The sequence below is a fragment of the Nicotiana tabacum genome, chromosome 8 (genome assembly GCF_000715075.1).
Source record: "Nicotiana tabacum cultivar K326 chromosome 8, ASM71507v2, whole genome shotgun sequence".
Taxonomy (NCBI): domain Eukaryota; kingdom Viridiplantae; phylum Streptophyta; class Magnoliopsida; order Solanales; family Solanaceae; genus Nicotiana; species Nicotiana tabacum.
The window spans coordinates 58,864,505-58,879,663 of NC_134087.1; the positions used below are offsets into that span (position 1 = coordinate 58,864,505).

Below are 15,159 nucleotides of genomic sequence, written 5' to 3' on the forward strand. Positions count from 1 at the left end.
ATATATAGGGGAAAAATCACGTGCTCACACATATGATACAAACAAAACGTACAAATGCGGAACATTCATAAATGACTCTATTCATAGAAGTACTAGGGGTACCTATGTTCTTGATTCCCCATGTGTCCTATTATTATATCTTCTGTTCATGGGTCTCAGAAAAATACGTAAGTTGTTAAAGTTTATCCGAAGGCATATAGATCTTATTACATTCCGAGAAATCTTACTAACTTACTTCATTTTGCATTGCATTCATTTATACATGTACATTGACCCATGACCAGATGGTGTTATATACGCATATATTATATTTATATGGGATATGGGAAAAGTTTATAGATTTATATATGCACCACCACCTGGTCAGGTAGTATACATTCATAATTTCGCCCACATTGACTGAGATGATATGATAGGATGCCCTCAGAGGCTTGATGATGATATGTACGCATATACCTATGCATGGTATGTCATTTATACACACATGCTTGACATTATAAATTTATCATGATTCATAGAGCTATTCAGAATTACAGGTTGAGTTCTTTACTCTATGTTTATTTTATGTCTTTTATATACTAATGCCATGCCTTACATACTCGGTAATTTATTTGTACTAACGTCCCTTTTGCCTGGGGATGCTGCGTTTCATGCCTGCAGGTCCTGATAGACATGTTGACAGTCGTCCTAGTAGGCTATAAGCTCAGCAAAAGGTGTTGGTGCACTCCACTTGCTCCAGAGTTGCCTATTTGGTCAGTATGATTTAGACATGTATTCATTGGTATGGCGGGGCCCTGTCCCGACATTTATGACGTTTATGTACTCTTAGAGGCTTGTAGACATATGTCATATATATGGATACTAGCATGGCCTTGGCGGCTAATGTTTTGAGTGTAGAAATGATCATGTCGGCCTTATAGGTCTGTATGTCACATGTATAAGCTTATATATTATGTTGGGTCGTCCTATGTCTAGTATTCCCTTATGTTTTATTCTAGTTATCTCTTGACGGACCTTCTGACCCATTTACCCATGATGGTATGATAAGAAAGATACGCTACATTGGTACTCGGTTGACTAAGGTACCGGGTGCCCGTTGTGGCTCTCTGATTTGGGTCGTGACAAAAGTGGTATCAGAGTAGTTTTGTCCTAGGAAGTCTAAAAGCCGTGTCTAGTAGAGTCTTGTTTATGGGTGTGTTGTGCACCACACTTATAAGTAGGAGGCCACAGGGCATTTAGGATTGTCACTCTTTCTTTTTACACTAGATCGTGTGGTAGAGCTCAGTTGTAAGAATTCAAACTCCTAAATTCTATTTTATTTGTAATACAATGAAACCTACATCTAGAAAGAAGATGGTTGGTAAGAGATTGAATGTGGTTGTGGAAAAATTGAGTTAGAGGAACTTGATTTTGCATTAAGATTATGATGAGTAAATGTGAGGTCTTCAGCAGATCACGTGTGGACTAATACGTGTAAGCTTCTTGATAAGGAGCCCTAAGGCATGAATATCTATCCACCCATATGGTAAAAAGCAATAAGAGAATCAAAAAGTAGATACAAGTTTCAACAAGTAAAAGAAGCAAGGTGAAGAAGGTACGAGGTATCCAGTTAGTGAGATTATCAGTATTTACAATTCAGGCAGAGAAGTATAAGCATTCTGAGTTACTTTCAACAGTAAAAGATATATATACAATTGGACACACCTATCTTAATTATGCCCTATGGGAGCTAACAAATATAGTTTAAAAGAAGGATGGAATATCAGGATCCAGCTGGGGTTAGAGTAACCCAGATTTGTGGATGGATTGTTATCATTAGCTAACATTTCTGAAGGATAGTGAAAACGCGGTAACATATCTCCTTGTAAGACACCCAGATGGTGAACTCTAGAATAGTACAGTCAGATATGAATAATAGAATATTCATAAATCTAAGAAGATGGGCAGTGGAATCCTGGAATGGATGAATATTTACCTTAGTATGACTCCATCCCCTAGAAAGAAAAAAGAGAGAATGTTAGGCGTCCCGAAGAGCTAGTGAGATGAAGCAAGGGGAGCTAAAAGTGAAAAAATGTTTTGTTAAAGTTTTCAGAATAAAATGATAGACAGGAATATTAGCCGGAGAATAAGAAGAGAGTAAATGAAGTATTATGAGTGTGATAAATGAGTGATAACGGTAAATCAAAATATGACAGGATGACAGAGTATATAGTCAAGTGAAGGAAAATACAAGAGGTGACAGGACTTGAAGCAATAAAAGAGTATAAACCATAAAGTCATATCCCTGTTTCGAGGAATGAGTTGGTGACCCGAATGTGATTACCAAAAGGCTAAGTTAGACCCCCGGAGTAATAAAAATCAATATGGGCTGGAGAACAAGATAAACTGAACATGTATTAGGGACCGAATTATTTGATAATAGTCGGCATCATGAGAATTTCAGAGATCGGGTTCTGGTAATAATAGAATAGACAATAGAAGAATAACCTTTAAAGGTCATTCAGGAAGAGACTTCCCTAAAGCGAGCAATGTGAGCAAAGTTAAGCTTAAGAGACTAAGTGTGCCAGTTACACTAGGTTTCACCCTCGTGCGTAAGAACTTCAATTATCCTTGGTACAGAAGGGTTACTCAAGGCGATTAAGATGCCAGTAAAGATGTGAAAAGACACCAAATATGAAAAGGTAATTATGGAATAGTAAAGGAAGAATGTAGTAAAAAAGGCAAAAGGCATGAGATTGCATTTATTCAAATCCTACAGATATGCTATGATTCCAGAATATATGCAAGCACGATGTTGGGGAGAAGCAGTAAAGGTTCCATACCCGATGATATTGATAAATAAGTGGGAATGAACACTTGATACATAAGGATCCCATACGAGAGGTAATTTAAGACAAAGGACATAACCTAAGAGGGCTATGCAGAATATAGATATGAGAATGGACCAACGAGTAGTTTGTAGTTGATTAAGGAAGAGCCTAGTTATGGCTAAACATGAGGATACAGACAAATCAACAGATTATGCAAGATAAACATATTGAAACCTAACATAGTGAATTCAGTCTCGCAGATATGATATTGTAACCCTTGAGAAATATTCAGATATGAGTTGGGGTAATTAAAGGTACCGTATAGGTGTTACGGAAATAAGAGAGAGTTCCACTAAGGAGACAATCAAAATTTGAGTTCAGAAGTAATCCTATGAGCACAAAGGCACGGAGGTATGTAACTAAGGTTATTTGTAGGCGAGTAAGAATAACGAAAATTCCTTCTGGTATACAATATAACAAGCTCGCAACTCTACAAGAGCCAGAAGGTATCCTTAAGTACTACAAAAAAGACTAGCTGAGAAAATATGGAAATAGGCTTCAACTTAAGCATAGTGACATAAAGAAGAAATGGTCTTGTAACAACAGTCTTACAACAATATTGTATGCACTCCATAAGAAAGTGGCACCTATTGTGGCTAATGAACGTGAAGAAGGAAAAAATCAAAAGGTGATATTAGAGATCATATAAGTTACAGGAAATTCAAGTATTCGTGGGCAATAAGATAAGCCAGATATTCATACAACAAGTGGCAGAACGACCATGAAAAATAATTGCTTACATTTAAATACAACTAAGAAGGCACGAAAGGAAATCTATAGTGCTAGCAAGTTACAGGAAGGTTGCGAGTAGTATAAATAGATATGTGTAGGTCGCAAGATAAAATATTATAGAGCGACAAGGTTTTAAGTAGATAGAGTAAGGATAAGAAAAGGTGAGTGAGAAGGTGAAAAAAATAGGTAAGGCTTTGGGATTAAGCCCATTAGAACAAGAGAGCTGATGGTTTTCATAAGTTATAGAAAGCTCGGTACATCCTGAATGAACTCAGAGGAGTCTAAGGCTAGGAGCAATTAGAAGAGATGAAATAATGTCGTGGTAGTAGAATAAGGGTGTAATGGTGATAGATAAGAGGATGACGTTTAGGACTTTGATTAAGTAATAGTTTTAAGAAAAGGGATTTCATGAATTGCATGGGATTAGAATACCCCCATAAGATGAATCACCTTGGGATTATATGAAATACGGTTATTGAAATATGGTATCGTCCCTAGGTGGATCAGGAAAACCACTTCAGATGTTTCCTGATGAAACGTGAGGCCTAGTGACAATATATTACGTAAGAGGTTTTAAGTTATCAGTGGTGGATTATAGATCAACATTAAGGTGAATCAACAATAGATGGATAAAAATTCCAAAGTATGAGAGGAGATTATAATGTCATTCTTTAGATGAACAGTAATAAGGAAGCACTAAAGGACTTAGATTTATATATATATAGGATAAGCAGCGAGAGAGTACCCTAGAGTTGGGTAGTAGACCTCGATAATAATAAATCAATGAAAGAGTTATGATATAGTATGACCTACCTAGTTGTAGTAAATCCATAAGCATAAATAATTGAGGTTATGAAACAAGATATACTTATAGACATGTGATTTTTGACCCTCCCCAAGATTTTTCATATTTTAGCATGTAAATATTTAATGTAGGCCTAATATAGCTATTTCAACTAATTTTGACTCTTTTACTTTATTTTATTAAAAGAAATGAAAATTACAAAAAATAGGTTCATAATGTTTTGTAGTCATTTTTAATCTTGAAAAATACCAAAAAAAAAATAGTTTTGTTTTAATGGTCAGTCTTATTTTAATAATTATTACTTAAGTATAGTTAATTAATATTTTTGATAATACTTTTAGTTAACTAAGCTAATTTTAAACGTAGTTAGTCATAAAGGCCCAAGTTTCTAGCCCATTCCTTAAGCTCAATATCCAATACCCATTAAGCTAATCCTAGAGACCCTTCTAGACTCTTTTTTGGAACAAAAACAAATAAAAAAGACCCTAAGGACTTAACACAAAAAGACCGAGGAACTAATTGGCAAAATACACAAAATGTAAACCTAGACTCTAGACCTATAAGACCCTAGGACCAAAAAAATAGAATCAGCTGCTAACCCCAATCTCCTTCACCAAAAAAGGAGCGAAAAACAGAATCTGATCTTCTCCACACCCTAATCTTTAGTAGCCCTCCAAGAGATCATCTCTTTGAACTAAAAAGAAGCTTAAGCCACTGGACCGCTTTAAAAATCCTATCGCTGCACACCACCAGAAAAAAGAGAGACCATCGGAACCCTCAATACTCTCTCTCGTTTGGCTCCAGCTCCGGCGAGCCACGGTCGAAAATTTGGCAACCACCCGTAGCCGAGGCGCACACACACCCAGAAACAAAAACGCACACGCAGATACAGTAGAGAGAAAAGAGAACCTCGCCCATCTCTCTAATAATCGATGTTGCGAGATCAGTTGAGGCGGTCAATTTCGCCGAGTTTCAAAAGTTTCAGTCGTGGTCCCTTGCTCGAGTTTCCTATTGCTATTGCGCCTGCGATTTTCAAGTGTAAAGACGAAGACCTTTATTTGATTGAAGAAAGTTTGTTGCACAGAGGTTCATTCTTTACACTTATTTTATCTTCAGTTAATTTTGTTAATTTAGTGAATGATTTTATTAATTTTGCTTTCCTCTTTAGTTGACACCATAATTCATTTTTTTATGATGTGTTGAGATTGCCGTTATTAGGGACTCTTTGTGTTGATTTCCTTTATGAGTTTTGTTAGTCATGCTTTGGTTGCATTCATTCTTCTTGTCAAGTTGTTACGTTATGATTATTTGGAGTGTCTAAGCGATTGGATTCAGTGACAGAGGAATTCTTACTGACTAACTAAATTGTGGGATTTGAATTTTTATTGAAATAGATCACTATTTTTGTTAAATTTAATTGAGCCAAACTAGCTAAAAATATGTTTGAAGATTAGATGTTAATAAATTGTATCCATTGATATGTTCTCTTCTTGATAACATCATTGTACGGTTAGGCTTAGTCCAATTCTGGAGCATACCAATTTTGAATTTGAGCCTTTATAAGAACTTTGAAGTTCATTTACTAGTGTAGATAACAGTTAAATGAGGTGTACAACAAAATTATAGATATTGTTGTTTATTATTGTATGTACTACATGGTAATACAACTTTTACTCTATCAATTGAGTAGTGTAATATCTGCCGACTTTTGTTAAACAGCCACCCTTACGAATCATGTATGTGAATCCGCACAAATTTTTCTGTTTTAATAAGCAATGAATTTCGTAGTTGCTTTAGGCGTACTATTTAAAAAATTACCTTCCTCAAATCGGGTGTGCATTTCATGTGACCCAAATCCAAATCCTAACAGCGTTAAATAAAATATGCCGTGGACCGCGGGTGCATTTATGTGACGTGGTTCAAGACGTGTTTTAGATGACGTTTAATTTTTTTTTTATAAAAAAAATAATAAATAAAAGCGGTTTTAAAGTTAAAATTGCACCATAGGCTAAAACATGTACTAAAATCAGATAATTGGCCAATTATAACAGTTGTGCGACCGTGCTAGAACCACGAAATCCGGGAATGCCTAACACCTTCTCTCGGGTTAACAGAATTCCTTACCTGGATTTTTGTGTTCGCAGACTGTAATACAGAGTCAATCTTTTCCTTGATCCGGGATTTGAACCGGTGACTTGGGACACCATAAATCTCCCAAGTGGCGACTCTGAATCTTTAATTGCAATAGTCCCGTTTTGATTGTCCTTTAATTGGAAAAACTCCTTATATGCTCCCTTCTCGGGGGTGGAGGAAAAAGGAGGTGTGACAGCTCTGGCGACTTTGTTGGGGATCGAACCCAGAATCTCTGGTTCATGGTTCAAGAATTCGAGCTTAGATGAATTGTTACATTTGGTTTTATCTGTTATCTGATTTTATTACATGTTTGAGCCTAATGTGCTAAATGTTGCTTTTTACCGCTTTGATATTATCTGAACTGTATATATAAACTGCTACGAAACCCTTCTCTTCTCATCTTCGGGGATGTGCACGCTGGTCGTGACTCCCTATTCTGTTAGTGTCATACCTTGAAATAAGAAAGAGGCTCGAACAAGTTACTAAGCCGAATGGCCTTTTGGTTCCCGGTACATAGCCCCCTCCTCAGCTCGAGTTGTTCGCTCGGGTACACAGTCTAGAACACATACCCAGGTTTTGAACCTAGAATAACTCAGCCTCATGTCGGATCCCTAGTAGGAACGTTTGTTTGCATCATGTACATTTGACTTTAGAGACTCAACACAGGGGTTGGGTCTGTCTAGGACAGGTGTACCCAAAATGAAAAGACCATCCTGATGCATCTTACGTGCTACTTGCGTATCTGTCTATTTCGGCTTGCATGCTGACTGGCTTCTAGAATAGGGAAAGAAAATGAAAAAAAATGAAAAAAAAAGTGAGAGGTAGGTATTTGAAATATCTTGAAACTCCGCCGAAATTTAGAAAAAAAGAAAAGTCATTTCAAAATAAGTTATATTTTTCTGTTCCGCCAAAAATGGGCGAACTACGCGGGTCTGATTCTCACCGGATGTGAGATACATAGGCAAATCTCATCAGTTCCGGCCCATAATTTTTAAAAAAATCCAAAAATATTTTCCATTACTTGCTTCTTTAGAAAGCTTTTCTTTTAGACCCTAATTGTTTTTTTTTATAAAAATATACCAAAATATTTTCTTTTTATTTCTTCCAAAAATCCAAAAATATTTTCATTCTTCTTTCAAAATTGAAAAGAAAATTCAAAATTCAAAAATATTTTCTTTTTTTAGAAGCATTTCTTTCATAAATTCAAAATAAAATTTCAAAAATATTTCCTTTCTTCTTTAGAAGTTTTTCTTACGAAATTCCAGAAAAACAATTCAAAAAAAATCTTTCTTCTTTAGAAGTCTTTCTTTGCAAAAATGCTGAAGAAAAATCAAAATCCAAAAATATTCCCGTTCTTCTTTATAAGTCTCTCTTTCGAAAAAATAAAATAAAAATTCAAAAAAAAGTTAGTTTATTTACTTTATTCCTTATCTTTCCAAACTACACAAGATCTGATTCATGTTCCCACATGATACGTAGGCAACCCACATCAGGTTCGATCACCATTAATAAGAAATGAAAAAAAATGAAAAAATGAAGAAATGAAAAAATATTGATAATAATAAGGACCGACTGAGTCCATTCTAACATGTTTTGTTTTGAATTGTGAAGAAAGTTGAGGTGGTCGGTTTGTGGTAAGCTGGAAACACAAGATCCAAGGAAAAATGATAACTAACGTCGAAGCTGTTACAAGTGCTCAAGAGACTCAGGGTTAGAGGGTTCAACAAGAGTCTACTGTGTTTGAGAAAAATAGAATGCTGAAACAGCAAATAACCGAAATGTATCAAGCATGGGCCACTAGTCAAGGACAACCTCGTCATGAGTCACAATTTGCTACACAGCAAGAGCAATACCACTCTCCTGAGTACCACTCGTACTCGTTTGATCTTCCAGCAAACATTAAGAAGCCTGCCCAAAAGATGGTACAGGAAGAAATGACCCAAAGAGTGAAAAGCTTAGAACAACGGTTGAAAAACATGCAAGGGTTGGCAGGTCAAAAGAGTGTTGCCTTCAAAGATCTATGTATGTTCCCCGATATCCACTTGTCTCCTGGTTTCAAGACTCCCAAATTTGAAAAGTATGATGGACATGGAGATCTCATAGCCCACCTGAAAAGGTATTGCAATCAACTGAGAGGTGCGGGAAGAAATGAAGAATTGTTGATGGCTTATTTTGGGGAAAACCTTACGGGAGTAGCCTCCGAATGGTTTGTGGATCAAGACACGTCTCACTGGTATGTCTGGGATGACATGGCATAGGCCTTTGTCAAACATTTCCAATACAAAATCGACATTGCCCCAGACCGCAATTCCCTTTCAAACCTGAAGAAGAAACCAACTAAAAGTTTCAGGGAATATGCCATTAAATGGAGAGAGCAAACAGCTAGAGTTAAGCCACCCATGGACGACCACGAGCTAATCACTATCTTCCTTCATGCTCAAGAGCCAGATTATTTTCAAAACATGATGTCCGCAGTGGGCAAATCCTTCTCGGAAGCAATCAAAATGGGAGAAATGGTAGAGAATGGTCTTAAGACAGGAAAAATTATAAGTCAAGCAGTTCTTAAAGCCACAATTCAGGCTGTCCAAGTTGAATCTGATAATTTCAGTGGCATGAATGAGAAGGATGAATAAATCATGATGACAACAGGTTCGAGAAGAGGTCCTAGGAAAACACCTCGAAGGTATGCGCAGCCTCATCAGGTTTCCCATGACTCCCCTGAGCATTACTATCCCCCTCAGAACCCACAACACTCTGTTGTTCCACTTCAGTATATTGCCCAGCCACCAAAACACCCCAGAAGGCGAGCACGAGCATCACAAAATCTCTACCAGCCTCCACAAAATTTTCAAGTGCCATATAACCCACATCCCTTCCAGGGGTATTGAAAGGAACAAACATTGAAAGGTAATTTTACACCAATAGGAGAATCCTATGAAAGCTTATTTAAGAAGTTAAAGAATCATGACATGATTGCACCCATTCCTCCAAATCGTGTGGGCCCACGTGCAAGGAGCTTGACCCATCTAAAAGGTGTGAATATCATTCCAATGCCCAGGGGTACAATGTTGAAAGTTGTCGGGATTTAAAAAGAGAAATAGAAAGGATGATCCAGGAAAACCTGATTGTGATCCAAGGCAGTGACATCCAGAAGACCGCGCAGAATCCTTTACCTGCACATCATGATGCACACTTTGTGGGGATGATGCCTGATGACATGGAGTATGAGAATCCTCTCAGGAACTTGCTAACTGAAGTTAATGATGTTGAAATTGGAGAAGGCTCTACTGATTCTGATGAGCAAATTTGTGGCTAAATGCCAAGCCTAGCAATTGAAAAGTCATTCTCTCCGCACTAGGAAGGAATCTTGGTAGCTTGTTTTGATGTTTTTTCTATTATCTGGGTTATTTCAGGGTTGTGATCCAGATTTTATTTGCTTTATTTAGTCAAACCCTTCTATTCCTCCATTCTGTTTGTGTGAGTCTTGTCTATCTATTCTGTTGCTATTTTCATTATTCGGGTTATTTTAGGGTTGTAACTCATATTTTAGGTTGCTTGTTTAGTTGTAAAACCCTTTCATCCTTTACTCAATAAAATAAAGTTTGTCCTTTTGTGTCATTATGTTCCTAGTTCTTTTCTCGTTAGTTCTAATGACATGACATGCATGCGGAAATTTTGGCCAGATCTTAGGAACTGATTTAATCTGGAATTCGATAACTAAAAAAAATACTTTTGAGGATGAATAAATAGTTGGAATACTTTGGAACTAAGGTCGAGTAAAATTCACCTTCAAATCATTGTGAAGATCGGGCCTGAGGATGTTTAATTAATTGATGTTTGTTAAAAAGTTTGTCACTAAGGGATGAAAAAATGTCTTGTGACCATGGCATACCAAGAAGACAGACATGTTCGTCAATGTTGTGATCGCAAAAAGATACCATGTTTGACATTCTTGAGGTTGGGAGGCCCTTTTTCTGCTACCCAAACACTTTATATCCTTTGCTACCCCTTTTGAGTCTGTGTTATTTTTCTTTGATTACCCTCTTTTGGAATCAAGTTTAGAGTCAAAAAAAAGTCCATGCCCCAAGAGTACAAATTGGGGCAGCTTTTAGAAAGCTCAAGTGAAAAAAAAAAAGAATTGTCAAAGGTCCATGCCCTAAAAAATAGAAGCTGGGGCAAACAAAAAAAAAGAAGAAAAAGAAAAGGAAAAATAAGAGAAAAAAATCAGAAAGAAAGATGAAAACCAGTTTAGGCCAGATGTTTGAACTACGTTAGACCTGATTCCTTTAAAATAAGGATACGTAGGCAGCCTCACGGTTCGGTCCAACTAAATAAGAATTTAGAAGGAAAAAAAATAGAAAAATCCAAAAATCCCCGGCATCTAAAACTGGGGCAAAGATTTTATTTCATATTTGAAAGAGTCGATTCCAAAGAGTTGTAAGTATACAACCCCTCATTTTGAGTTTATTTTGAGCCTTCATGCCGACCTTTCTTTCCAATCCTATCGAAAAACCTTCCAAATAAAGACCTCCCAATATTCCTTCAAGAATGCCAAGAGACGCATGCAATGAGCAATAGTTATCACACGACGTAGAACATCGTCGAGTTGCTCACAAAAAGAGGGAAAGAAAAAGAAAAAAAAAATGAGAGAGTCATATTAGTGAAAGCCCTCACGGACACTGTAAGGCGACGGTAAGCAGAGATGAATAAATGAGAGAGACTTGTTGGTGAAAACCCCTCGGGCACTACTTGTCGAAAGTGAGTCGTGAAGCTGATGCGAAGAATTGGCATAAACAAGCCCGACTTCAAAGATCATAAGAATGGTAAAAGGGAAGATTGAATTAGTTTGGTAGATCGGTCGTTAAGTCCAAAATGCATGTCATGATCATTAAGGCTAGTTATTGGGAAAAAAAAGAACTCTTCCTTCTGTCCTTCCGACATGGGCATTTCTTGTTAATACTTGTTTCTTTGCATCATTGTAACCTTCACTTTGAGTCAGCCCTTCTCAAACCAAGCAAGAAAAGATTTCAAAATCTGCTACCAGCTTTTTAGTTGCATAAAGTGAATTTGGACAGTACACTTAGTTGTTAATATCAACATGCCTTGAGGATTCATGCAAAGGCTTCCCCAAAAGACTCTTGTCAGCTTGCTTGGCGCAAACAAAGGTAACTTGTGATTCCCTCTGACAGACAAATTGCTCAAAAGTAGGAAGTCCTTCAAGATATCAGAAAAGGTCATCTAAGAAAGGATCTTCAGTTGGGATAAGGCTGATTGAGCCAGAAATACAAATGGTACCAGGTGTGAAACAATCAGGGTTAATGCAGAACAAAAGTCTCTTGAGACCTAGTCGAGCTGATTGAGCAAAAGCCAAGCTGCCCAAAACTCAAGGCCACAAACCGACCACCATTTTCAAAACTGACAAATTTTTCTTTGTATGAATAGGAACAAAGCAGTGCAAGGAAAGTGGTTCCAAAAAAAAAGAGAAAAAGAAAAGAAAAGAAAAAAAATAACAAAAAAGAGAAGAAAAAGAAGTAGAAAAGAGACCTACTCTGATGAACTTTATCCTAGGATCAAAATCTTAGTCTGATGAATCTTTCTCCTACGATAGAAAACCTAGTCCGATGAATTTTCTCCTAGGATAATAATTTTTTAAAAAATGGACCTAGTCTAATGAATTTTCTCCTAGGATCGAAGTCTTAGTCTGATGAATTTTTCTCCTAAGATAGAAAACCTAGTCTGATGAATTTTCTCCTAGGATTGAAATCTTAGTCTGATGAATCTTTCTCCTAAGATAGAAGACATAGTCTGATGAATTTTCTCCTAGGATAGAAATCTTAGTTCGATGAACCTTTCTCCTAAGATGCCAAAAAAAAAGTAGAAAAGAGACCTAGTCTGATGAACTTTCTCCTAGGATAAAAATCTTAGACTGATGAATTTTTCTCCTAAGATAGAAGACTTAGTCTGATGAACTTTCTCCTAGGATAAAAATCTTAGTATGATGAATCTTTCTCCTAAGATACCAAAAATATGAGATCTAGTTTGATGAATTTTCTCCTAGGATCAAAATCTTAGTTTGATGAATCTTTCTCCTAAGATAGAAGATCTAGTCTGATGAACTTTCTCCTAGGATAAAAATCTTAGTCCAGTGAACCTTTCTCCTAAGATACCAAAAAAGAAGTTAAAAGAGACCTAGTTTGATGAACTTTCTCCTAGGATCAAAATCTTAGTCTGATAAATCTTTCTCCTAAGATAGAAAACCTAGTTCGATGAATTTTCTACTAGGATAATAATTTATTTATTTTTAAAAAGGAAGTCTGAATTTGAAAAAAAGGGAGTCATTTTTTTAGTTTTCTTAAGGTTATCAATGTTTAGTTTTCCTGAAATCAGGGGCTCCGCCTGGAGAATAGGGTCAGTTTTTTACTTTAGTCAAGCTTAGTTTATAGTTTTCCGCAAGATCAATCACGTTTAGGAGACGCACATCCTAGTCGAGTCATTAATTTTACTTTTATCATTGCATCATTTATCAGCATCGCATGTGATTTATAGTTTTGTTAACACTCACAGATGTTCCCAATATCAAACTGGGGTAGGAAATTTTCTTTTGTTTTGTCTATTTTGTTGTAATCAGGCGCTCACCTGGAGAACAAGGGAAGACAACTCAAGTTTCTAGGGAAAGCAGTGTAGAAGGAAGACAACTCAAGTATCAAGGAAAAGCAGTTTTGAAGGAAGACATTTCAAGTTTCAAGGGAAAATGGTTCAAGGTGCAAGGGAAAACAGTGTCAAGTAACAAGAAAAGACGGTTCAAGTTCAGCAATCAGGCGCCCGCCTGGAAAATAAGAGAATGCAATTCATGTCAGCAACAAAAGAAGCTCGCGTCAAGAATGCGAGTCAGCAGTCCAAGATGAGAAAAAAAACAAAAAGAAAGACAAGAAGTGAAGCCAAAATGCAGAAGCTGAAACAAAAGGCGGATTGCTCAAGACATGACTGAGGTCACAAGCACTGCATGTTCGGTCTTGATCCAAAAAGCTAAAGAAGAACGAGCTAGCACCTGCAGCTAACAAGTGCCGAGTTTCAAATCTAAAGTCTGCATGAAGAACCATTTAGGACTCAAGATCAAGCTTCAGAAGACTTATAGATAGGAATCTTGTAACTCGTAGTTGATAGGCTTAGCTAGTCTTTTTCATGTTTTGATTTTTGATGTAACATCAGGACCGCGGACCGGAACCTCGGCGAAACGGCACCTCGACCGGCTCTTCACCTCGGCATACTCCATCATCTCACTCACCTCTGAACTACACGTGGCCTGATTCCTTTATAGCCAATGATATATAGATAGCTCAGATACCAGAGCTCGATCACATTCTCCTTCCTCTTAGTTTTTGGTCTCCTTAAATAAGAGTCGGGTCAAAAAAACTGTCTAGTCATTCTTTGTCTGAAAACTCTTCACGTTTCCAGTCAAAGAGGGGCAACTGTAGACATGTGATTTTTTACCCTCCCCAAGATTTTTCATATTTTAGCATGTAAATATTTAATGTAGGCCTAATATAGCTATTTCAACTAATTTTGACTCTTTTACTTTATTTTATTACATGAAACGAAAATTACAAAAATAGGTTCATTAATATTTTGTAGTCATTTTTAATCTTGAAAAATACCAAAAAAAAATAGTTTTGTTTTAATGGTCAGTCTTATTATAATAATTATTTTTACTTAAGTATAGTTAATTAATATTTTTGATAATACTTTTAGTTAATTAAGCTAATTTTAAACGTAGCTAGTCATAAAGGCCCAAGTTTCTAGCTCATTCCTTAAGTTCAATATCCAATACCCATTAAGCTAATCCTAGAGACTCGTCTAGACTCTTCTTTGGAACAAAAACAAATAAAAAAGACCTTAAGGACTTAACACAAAAAGACCTAGGAACTAATTGGCAAAATACACAAAATGTAAATCTAGACTCTAGGCCTATAAGACCTTAGGACCAAAAAAATAGAATCAGCCGCTAACCCCAATCTCCTTCACCAAAAAAGGAGCGAAAAATAGAATCTGATCTTCTCCACACCCTAATCTTTAGTAGACCTCCAAGAGATCATCTCTTTGAACTAAAAAGAAGCTTAAGCCGCCGGACCCCTTTAAAAATCCTATCGCTGCCACCACCAGGAAAAAAAAGAGACCATCGGCACCCTCAATACTCTCTCTCGTTTGGCTCCAGCTCCGGCGAGCCACGACCGGAAATTTGGCAACCACCCGTAGCCGAGGTGCACACACCCAGAAACAAAAACGTACACGCAAATACAGTAGAGAGAAAAGAGAACCTCGCCCATCTCTCTAATAATCGGTGTTGCGAGATCAGTTGAGGCGGTCCATTTCGCCGAGTTTCAAAAGTTTCGGTCGTGGTCCCTTGTTCGAGTTTCCTATTGCTATTGTGCTTACGATTTTCAAGTGTAAAGACGAAGACCTTTATTTGATTGAAGAAAGTTTGTTGCACAGAGGTTCATTCTTTACACTTATTTTATCTTCAGTTAATTTTGTTAGTTTAGTGAATGATTTTATTAATTTTGCTTTCCTCTTTAGTTGACACCATAATTCATTTTTTTATGATGTGTTGAGCTTGCCGTG

The 15,159-nt window shown here is 36.8% G+C and overlaps 1 protein-coding gene across 7 annotated transcripts in view; it reads left to right on the top strand.

Annotated features, from left to right (window-relative positions):
- Nucleotides 1-4,985: 4,985 nt before the first annotated feature.
- Nucleotides 4,986-15,159, top strand: part of LOC107832438 (NAD kinase 2, chloroplastic) — a 34,051-nt gene continuing 23,877 nt past the window's right edge. For 2 of the 7 annotated variants that reach the window (XM_016660282.2, XM_016660285.2), the window contains exon 1: nt 7,828-15,032. The gene's annotated coding sequence lies outside the window, so the exon portion shown is untranslated. Of the gene's footprint in view, nt 5,494-7,823; nt 15,033-15,159 lie in introns of those variants that run through there. The other 5 variants (XM_016660286.2, XM_016660287.2, XM_075219297.1 and 2 more) reach the window with 4 other exon arrangements.